Source organism: Leptodactylus fuscus, chromosome 3 (assembly GCF_031893055.1).
Source record: "Leptodactylus fuscus isolate aLepFus1 chromosome 3, aLepFus1.hap2, whole genome shotgun sequence".
Taxonomy (NCBI): Eukaryota; Metazoa; Chordata; class Amphibia; order Anura; family Leptodactylidae; genus Leptodactylus; species Leptodactylus fuscus.
In genome coordinates, this window is record NC_134267.1 from 175,628,061 (window position 1) to 175,638,118 (window position 10,058).

Consider the following 10,058-nt stretch of genomic DNA (forward strand, 5'->3'; position numbering starts at 1 on the left):
CGATAACTTCTCAGTCAGGTAAAATAGAAAACATAAGAAAAAACTAAAGTAATGAGCAGTTTGGAATAGCTAGTGTGTGATACTCCTATACCCTGCCTTGCACACTAGAAGTAGCCGTGGGCCCGACTAACTTGCCTGAGTGGGCGCGGACACAGCCGGAGAAATAACTCACCTACCAGTGAAACAGAAACCCCTGACTAGTTTCACATTTATGAGGAGAGGGAGATACAGAAAAGCCCCCCACAAGTGTCCAGACTGGACTAATGGTGAATATGAGGAACACAAAGTATAGAGGAGAAAATAAATGTGAAACACAGAAATACTGACACTATGCAAAGGGATAAACAGAACTTAGTATCACACACAAAAAAACCCTACAAAAAATCCAAACCTCCAAACAGAAAAATAAGCTAGGGCTCACTGCGCCGGGAACAACTATGTTTAGATAAAGGAGCTTGATACTTAACAAAAAGATCCAGAGTGTGAACAGGCAGCTATGGAAGCTGAATGGGCCAGGATTCAGATGCAGATGGAATTGCAGTCATCAGACAGACAGACACTTAAACCAAACAACTTGAGACAAAAACAGAAATACTTATAAAAATAGAAAAATATTTATTAATTCACAAATAAAATATACAAAATACAAAGTACATGGGGAGACAACAGAAGACAATCTACCACAAAGTAGCAGACTATACTGAATCCTCTCACTGGTGAGATAGGCAGAGGAAAATCCCCCGGTGATACCAGACATATATCTAAGGGGAATGTACTGATCAAATATATGTAAACATGTCAAAAAAAGAAATCATATATAAATATAAATAAATAAACAGCACATACCCAAAGTCATGTTGAAGTACAAATATAAACGGTCACCAAAGATGGGGGAAAAAGCCGCTGCACGCTACCAGTGAGACCAAAGTATAACCGCCTGACGCGCGTTTCACCTGGATGGCTTCATCAAGAGGCGCCGTAACATACGGCTGACAATGCCCTGTAACACCTGCGGTCGGAACCAGGTCCTATGGCGGGTGTTAACCCCTGAGATGCCGGCAGTCAAACATGACCGCCGGCATCTCCGGGGATCGGGACATACTGGTGCCGATCAGCACCCCCTACGTCGGTTTCGGGGGGTTTCGGTGTTGGTAGTGGGCAGCCCGGGGATCTGATCAGTGACCCCGGGTCTGCCCCATTCTGTCCCCGCCACTTACCTGGTTGATCCTGCCAGGAATGGAAGCGGTCATCCCGTGCATCTGCACAGAATGACAGCTTCCTGTGTTCTGCAATAACGTGTAACACGTGTATTACAGATACATCTAGTGAAGCAGTGATCAGCAGATCACTGCTTCAATCCCCCATGGGGGACAGAAAAAAAAGTTTAAATAAGTTTAAAATAAATTAGAAATAAAGCCCCCAAAATCCCTTTTTCCCCATATAAAATGTTTTATTATGTAAAATAAAGAAAAATAGAAAAAAACATTACATATTTGGTATCACCGCATCCATAATAACCTGAACAATAAAATTAAAACATTATTTAACCCGAACGGCGAACGGCATAAAAAAAAAAACGTAGAAAACTGCACAAAATAATGATTATTCACCACCTTTCCCTTACAAAATGTTCAATAAAAAGTAATAAAATCGTCAGATGAAAACCAAAATGATAGCAATAAAAAGCAGAGGTCATCCTGCAAAAAATAAGCCCTCAACCAGCTCTGTCTACTGAAAAATAAAAATGTTATGCCTTTCAGAAGATGGCGATGCAAAAATAATTGATTTTTTTTCCCTGAATTGAATTTTATTCTGCACAAATAGCAACGCATTAAAAATAATATAAATGAGGTATCACCGTAACCGTACCGACTCGCAGAATAAAGGTAACATGTTACTTATGCTGTACTCTGCACGGGGAAAAAAATAAATGCTAAAAAGCAATGCCAGAATTGATGTTTCCTTTTACATCCCACCCAGAAAGAAATTCTAGGTCTAAACGAAAATATTAGTAAAATAAAATCAAATTTGAAAATTTCACCTACATTTTATATTAATTCCTGTTAAGCACTTATAGGGTTAAATTACTAGGTATATGTTGTTTTGGCTTATTTAAGGGGTGCAGTTTTGAAAATGGAATGATTTATGGGGGGTTTTAATACAAGGGTCTTTCAAAACCCCTTCATAACTGGATTAGTCCCTTAAAAAATGGGTTTTGGAAATTTCTTGAAAATTTTAAATATTGTTGTTTCACTTGTAAACCTTCTAATGTCCGTAAAAAATAAAAGGGTGACTAAAGTTTGATGCCGACATAAAGCAGAGATCTGGGACATGAGATTTATGATATAATTTTGCGGTCTGACTATCTGTATGCAATGCACATTATTTCAAACTTTATAAAATGCATATTTTTCAAAATTTCCACCAAATTTCCTATTTTTTCATAATTAAACACAGAACGTATCAACCAAAATGTACTACTAACATGAAGTACAATGTGTTATGAAAAAACAATCTCAAAATCACTTTGGTAAGTTAAAGCGTTCCAAAGTTATTGCCACATAAAGTGACACATGTCAGTTTTGAAAAATCGAGCTTGGTCAGGAAGTCAAAAAGTGCCATCGGAGGGAAGGGGTTAAATACAAAACTCTTTTATTAAATCTAATGCAACAGATCATTTTTTTGTAACAAAAGACACCCCTGCTTACATCAATTCCTTGTCCTGCAACCACTGACTGCAGCTTTGTGGCCAGGAATTTTACACATGAAATGTGAAACAAGTGAATGGCTTAGAGAGAGTTCCTATTTAGTCATCAGGCTCAGATTTTGCTATGTCATGAGTCAGAATATGTTTTCCAGATGTTGTATTACTATAATTGCATTTGCTGTTCTTTTCATCCTTGAAAATCTGAGGTTACACATACTTTGGCATCTTTATTGAGCTGACAACATACATTGAAAAAACAGTTATCGGTTTCATTGTTTCGCAGTCTTTGTTCCTATTGTATCTGGTTTATCATTCATATGACATGCTGCAGAGCGATGTAACTATAGCAGGATGTAGGATTTATTGCCACATAATATGGTGGGATCCTTCATAGATTTTGCACTGGGACACCAGATTTTACCTTTGCACCATATTATAGAGATTGGAATCTAGAATTATCATTTATATCTTAATGTTTTCTTATATTTCCTACCTACTGATTTCCTTTCTGGTCTTTAGAGATTGAGTAACTAGAAGGTAAACAGTATGTTATAAGACATTCCAGAAATATGACTTGTCTATAGTCACTAATCTATCTTTAAGGTTGCGCTGTCTTAGGTGCTCAGCCCCTGTTTGCCTGCCCTGACATGCACTTCCTTTAGTATTACAGTGATATCACAGCATGACTAAAGCTGGGTCTTGCTTACCTGTGAGACTTTGAGGTTCTTATCACTTTATATTACCTCAGTGAACCAATGTTTTCAACCCTTTCTTCACAGCAATTCTTAGAGCATACTCAAATCTCAACTTTATAGTTCCTTGGATAAGCAACCCAGAAAAACATGAAATGCTAATGTGATTATAGAGTTGGTAGTGAGCCTATATATCATATGTTGTGCTTTTCAGGGTCAGGTAATGTCTATATTTTTTTAGATAAAATAACTAGGCTGATGGAAGATGAAAAGCCAAGGTTACCACTTAGAAAGTACAGGAGTAGCTAGTATTGTATAACTAGTTGTATTACCAGCTCTAAAATGTAACTCCAAGTACAAAACAACAATCTAAGAAACCTCTTACATCTTATTCCCATTTGACACATATATGGCATATCTCCAGGCAACTTTGGCTGGTTTTGAATTTCCATTTACATGAATGGAGAAACCTCTTCACTGTGAGTGTCTGCAAGACTCTAATCACGGGACCCCTGTTCCCAAAATGGGTGTTCCAGTGGTCAGCCTCATATTGCACATTTATTCATATCCAGTGGATATACCTTTAACCCCTTCCTGCTCTGTACCATACTATTATGTCCCACTGAGCACATAGTCAACACTCAGTACAGTAACAGTACCACGTTGTAATGGCGCAGGCACAGAAGCAGCCAGGATCTGTCGCTGAAGTTTGTAGATACTCTGACTCTGCTACTGATCACGGCATCCATGGGGTTACTCCACCAATTAAGACATCCAGTGGGTCCATGGGGAAGATCCCCTCTCCCTGTCACTCCTCAGAACCAATGAGTTGCCATGACAGTTAGGAGGCTGGGATATGGCCTCCTGACTGCCTATGCAGTTCCCATAGGATCTAATGTGCGATTTTCTGCAATACTATGTATGGCAGTACACTGGGGATCAGAAATCCCAGCTTCAAGTCCCTTTGTTGGACATGTAAAAAGAAACCCACATAGTTTAAAATACACAATATTAAGAAATAAACAATAAAAAGTTTTTAAAAACCTTTACATTTCAAAAATACATAATGTAAACAAAAATAACTAAACAAACTTTTTAGGCATCCCCACATGTGTATAAGTCACCACTAACCAAAAATACCGTTATTTTTCCCGTATGGTGAACGCTGTAAAAACAAAACAAAAAAAATACCATAAAGCGCAAATTAATGGATTTTGGTCACTTTCTCTTCTTCAAAAATAACAAAAAATGATCAAAAAGTCATATGTACTAAACATTGGTATCAATAAATAGTACAAATTACTCTGCAAATAAAGATGTATCTCCATCAACAGCATGGTAAAAAAGTTACAGGTGTCAGAATACAGGGATCCCAGAAAAATCATTCTTTTTCATTCAAGTAACGTTTTATTTGTAAAAGCGGTAAAGTGTAATAAAAAAAACAAAAAAACAATATAAATATGGTATCACTGTATTCGTAATAACCTGCCAGACAAAGCTGCCATGAAATAAAGTGAACGCTGTAAAAACAAAATGCAAAACATTATGATAGAATTGAAGGTTATTTCACATAGCTATGTCGGCAGAAAAATAAAAAAGTTATGAATTTTGGATAATACAGAGGGAAAATATGAAAAAAGTCTCTAATTGCTAAAAAAAAGTCGATAATTCATCCAGTATCCAGAGAGGAGATAGACTGTCATTCTCACACATGCATATCGAGTGAATTCTAACATAGAAATCTCACTTTGGCAAGAAAGACGTTAAATTACTTACTAGCTGACAGCCTTATCCCCCCCCTTCTCTCCATAGACTTGTGTGTATGAGGCGGACAGTCCCTCTCCTCTCTAGATTTGGGTTCTTTTAGTGAACAGGCTGCATGAAATGAATGGGAGGAAGCAGCCTGATAAATGGAGAAGTTTCTCAGATTCACTTGTACTATTCCTTTTTGAGTAGTTGCTTTAGAATTGAATGTGAAATGCACAAACCTATAATATGATCCAGGAATTATTCTGATAGAGGTTGAAGTTAAGATCCTTTTGTGTATAATCATCTTGCATGCAAAAGCTAGCACTGCATAGATTCAGATTGTAAGACAATGGCTTAGGAAGAAAAAGCTGATCATTTCATTTTGTTGCAAACATATCTTTCAGTCATCACTAACTGGGATCATAGCTGATACCAGGATATTGTGTCCCTGTTACATTGTATCGCTGCCAATAGATATGTGTGAAAATATCTTTGGATAATAAATGGTGCCAAGTTGATAATCTTCCGTCTACTTTACTAAACGTGTTCAAACATAATGGCCATTTCTGCCACCTGAAAACAGGGACCTAGGACAAGAAAAGAAAACGTAGTCAAACTTCTCTGAGTCAAAGGAATCTGAGTAGTGGAAATGGAAACCTGGCAAATGGCATCCATCTAGATCCTGGATAGTTCAATGAAAGGAGACAATCAGCATTAAAAACATGCTGTGATATAATCCATTATTATAATGAACAGGAATATAATATGGAAGCTTTGTTATGCTAAAATCCATCTAGTCATGCCTTTGCCAGTATAAGGTTCTGATATGTCTCAGTAACTTGTCAGATATCTTACAGCTGGAAGTATATTGGTATACTATACTCCAAAGACATACTGATAGGGAATGTAGATTGTGTGCCCTATATGGTACAGTGACTGCCAATGTCTGTAAAGTGCTATGGAATATGATGGCGCTATATAAGCAATCTAAATAAAATAAATAAAAATATATAATATTGTATTTATCTTTAAACCAATCCTTCAGATACCTAACCGAGCCCCACTTTAACCCTGTGTGATGATTTATGAAATAAACTGTGTTTTAAGATATATATAGTGGGATAAATATTTCCTATGTATTACTTGCTTTAACATCTCATCGTTATGTAACTGGTTCACCATATCCTTTATCTCAGTGCACGTCACATAAATTAGATGTGTTAATACAACAGTAATAACAGGTATGGAATAGATGATTCTCTGCAAACCAAACTGGACAAAGGTATCCAGTGGTGTTCAGCCATCCCCAGCATTCTTCTCTTTAATTAGAACAGAATTCCAGCATTCACGGACAAGAAGATAATATAAAATCTTTTTCTTTATTTCTTCATATAAAACATATTCATTCCATATTCCTAGAGGTGCTGTATCGGCAGATCCAGCGTATCGCTGCTAACAAATGCTACGCGTTTCAGGACATAGTCCCTTCCTCATGGCAATTCACAAGCTATTAGGTGAGCTGGAGTTATTTTTTGTTTTTTATTCTTCTCTTTACTTCTCGGCTGCATTTAATCAATGTCACCCTGAAGGTCACTTTGGAAGCTGAAAGTGATCTAACTGTTCTAAGTCACCCAACACCTAAGTGTCATTTCACACTCTTAGTTTACACTGAAGGACCCTGAGGATGACAGAGCAATTAGAGCTGTGCTACTCTCACCTCCAGGGATCATCCTTACCAGCATATGCCAGTATGCCATATAACATGGATCTAGATTTCTAGCATTCAAAACTGCCTGATCAGCCTGAACATCTAAAGATGGCTATTATAATAGAGGAAGCTACAGAAATTTGGAGCTTTAAATGACAAAGATACAAATTTATGGAGCTTCCTCTACAAGCTGATTGGTTTGACATCTGACCTGATATTCATTTTGGTGCAACAGTAATTATAATTGGTCAAATTGACCACTGAAGTGCTAGCCCGTAGACTCATGCAGAGAGAGAGATTCTCCTGTAGACTCATTTGCTGCTAAGTAAAAGTTCTTGAAAAACTGCTCAACAGGACACTAAATAAGCTAAGGCTGAACACGAATTGAAGCTTGCAAAAGAGGCAAAGAGTAAGGTAAAAGGATTTTGGGGATATGTTAAAAGCAAAAGAAAAGTGAAGGAGACCATTGGAGTCCTGAAGAATGACAAAGGAGAAACAGTTAACATGGTGGAACAGCAGGTGGAGCTACTAAATTCATATTTTGTATCCGTCTTCTCCCAAGAAACTAATGGAAATATCGACTTTAATGGTGATGGAGATGAGGGGAAGGAGGACTCCAAGCTGACTATAAGCGAAGGTCTGGTAAGAGAGCACTTAGCCAAGTTACAGGAAACCAAGTCCCCAGGACCAGATGATTTATACCCTAGAGTCCTGAAAGAGATAGCAGAGGAAATAACAGAACCCCTTGCTATAATCTTCGGTAAGTCATGGGAAACAGGAGTGATCCCTTTAGATTGGAAAAGGGCAAATGTTGTCCCCATCTACAAAAAGGGGAAAAGGGACGATCCAGGAAATTACAGGCCGGTAAGTCTGACCTCGATAGCAGGAAAAATCTTTGAGCAAATTGTCAAGGAACATTTACTTCGGTACCTGGATGGGAAGGCATTAATTAACCAGAGCCAGCACGGCTTTATGACCAATAAATCTTGTCAGACTAACCTGATTTCCTTCTACAACAAAATCACTGAATGGTTGGACCAAGGGAATGCCGTGGACATAGTATATCTTGACTTCAGTAAGGCATTTGATAAAGTATCACATAACCTTCTTATTGAAAAAATGATTAAGTATGGCTTTGACAAAAAATCAGTTAGGTGGATTCACAACTGGCTTAATGATCGGGCACAACGAGTAATACTAAATGGCTACACATCGAACTGGAAGAAAGTCAAAAGCGGGGTGCCACAGGGCTCTGTTCTGGGCCCAGTACTTTTTAATATCTTTATAAATTATCTGGACGATGGAATTATTGGGGAACTCATAAAATTTGCAGATGATACGAAGATAGGAGGAATAGCCAACACTAGAGAGGAGAGAGAGTGTATTCAAAAGGACTTAGACACACTGGAACAATGGGCTGAGGCCAACAAAATGGTATTTAACAGGGACAAATGCAAAGTTCTACATCTGGGTAACAGAAATGTAAAAAACATATATAGTATGGGAGGAATAGAACTAAGTGATAGCATAGGGGAAAAGGACTTGGGCATAATAGTAGATCACAAATTCAACATGAGCCAACAGTGCGGTGCTGCTGCAAAAAAGGCTAATAAAATTCTGGGATGTATTAAGACAAACATTGAATCTAGATCAAGAGAGGTCATTATTCCGCTGTACTCTTCCCTGGTCAGACCACACCTGGAATACTGTGTACAGTTCTGGGCGCCTCAATTCAAGAAAGACATCGATATATTGGAGCAAGTCCAGAGAAGAGCAACCAAAATGGTGGAAGGTCTGCAAACCATGTCCTATGAGGAGCGGCTAAAAGAACTGGGATTGTTTAGTTTGCAGAAGAGAAGGCTGAGGGGAGATTTAATAGCAGTCTACAAATATCTGAAAGGTAGTCACAGTGCAGAGGGATCTACCCTATTCTCATTAGCACAAGGAAGTACAAGAAGCAATGGGATGAAACTAAAGGGAAAGAGATACAGATTAGACATTAGGAAAAACTTTCTGACAGTGAGGGTAGTGAGAGAGTGGAATAGGCTGCCACAGGAGGTGGTGGGCGCTCCATCAATGGAAATCTTCAAGCGGAATCTGGATAAACATATAGCTGGGATGATTTAGGAAAACCTGCACTAGCAGGGGGTTGGACCCGATGGCCCTTGAGGTCCCTTCCAACTCTACCATAAGAAAAAAAAAAAAAAAAAAAAAAAAAAGAGATCATTTAATTGATTCTTCCCATGAGAATGTGTTCCAATATTACATGAATTGTAAGTTGAAAGATGATCTTTAATTCATGTTAGAAAATATCTCTATGAAGATTTTGGTACATTTGGCACAAATAAATAAAACAAAAGTCTTGAGACATCACGTCCCCATTTACACGATAGGACTATAGAAGCCTTAATCCAGCAAAAGGTTTCACACAATCCCCTGAACAAAGTGTTATTCAGTGTAACTGTTTACATTATGGCTGTGAACAGCGCATTCATGCGAACAATGCATTTGTATTGCTTATTGTTCTGGAGCCAAGCTATGTTTGATGTAAGTCCATACTCTGCCCTTGATGTGACTTAATAGAATCGTCCCCTGTGGGTCGCATCCTGTCTGCTCTATGTGATTTCCATTTATATCTTCTACTAGTGCGATTTGCTAGTTTCTCCTTATTACACATTTTGCAAAGTGGTATAAGACGTACACATCTATTGTATGGGATGAAGCCCCTCACAAGTCACACAAAAGTTCTCATCAATGTTGTGTTAATGGATATTGAAGCTCTAGTTTGTTGGCATTATTATTACGTGTTATCAAGTCTGATTCCTGTAAACTATTATTATTATTGTTTATTTATATAGCACCATTAATTCTATGGTGCTTTACATTTGAGGGTTTACATACAGTACACAAAGTATACAGGTAGATATAATAGTAATAGTGATCGGCTGGCACAATGGGGTAGAGGGCCCTGCCCGCAAGGGCTTACAATCTATGAGGGAAGGGGGGGTAGAGACAGGAGAGGGGGACTGTACAGTTGGTGGTGTGGTGACAGTGGTGTTATTGGAGGTTGTAGGCCTTCCTGAATAGGTGAGTCTTCAGGGCCTTCTCGAAGCCTGTGATTGTGGGGGTCAGTCTTATGTGTCTTGGTAAGGAGTTCCAGAGTATGGGGGATGCACGGGAGAAATCTTGGAGACGGTTGTGT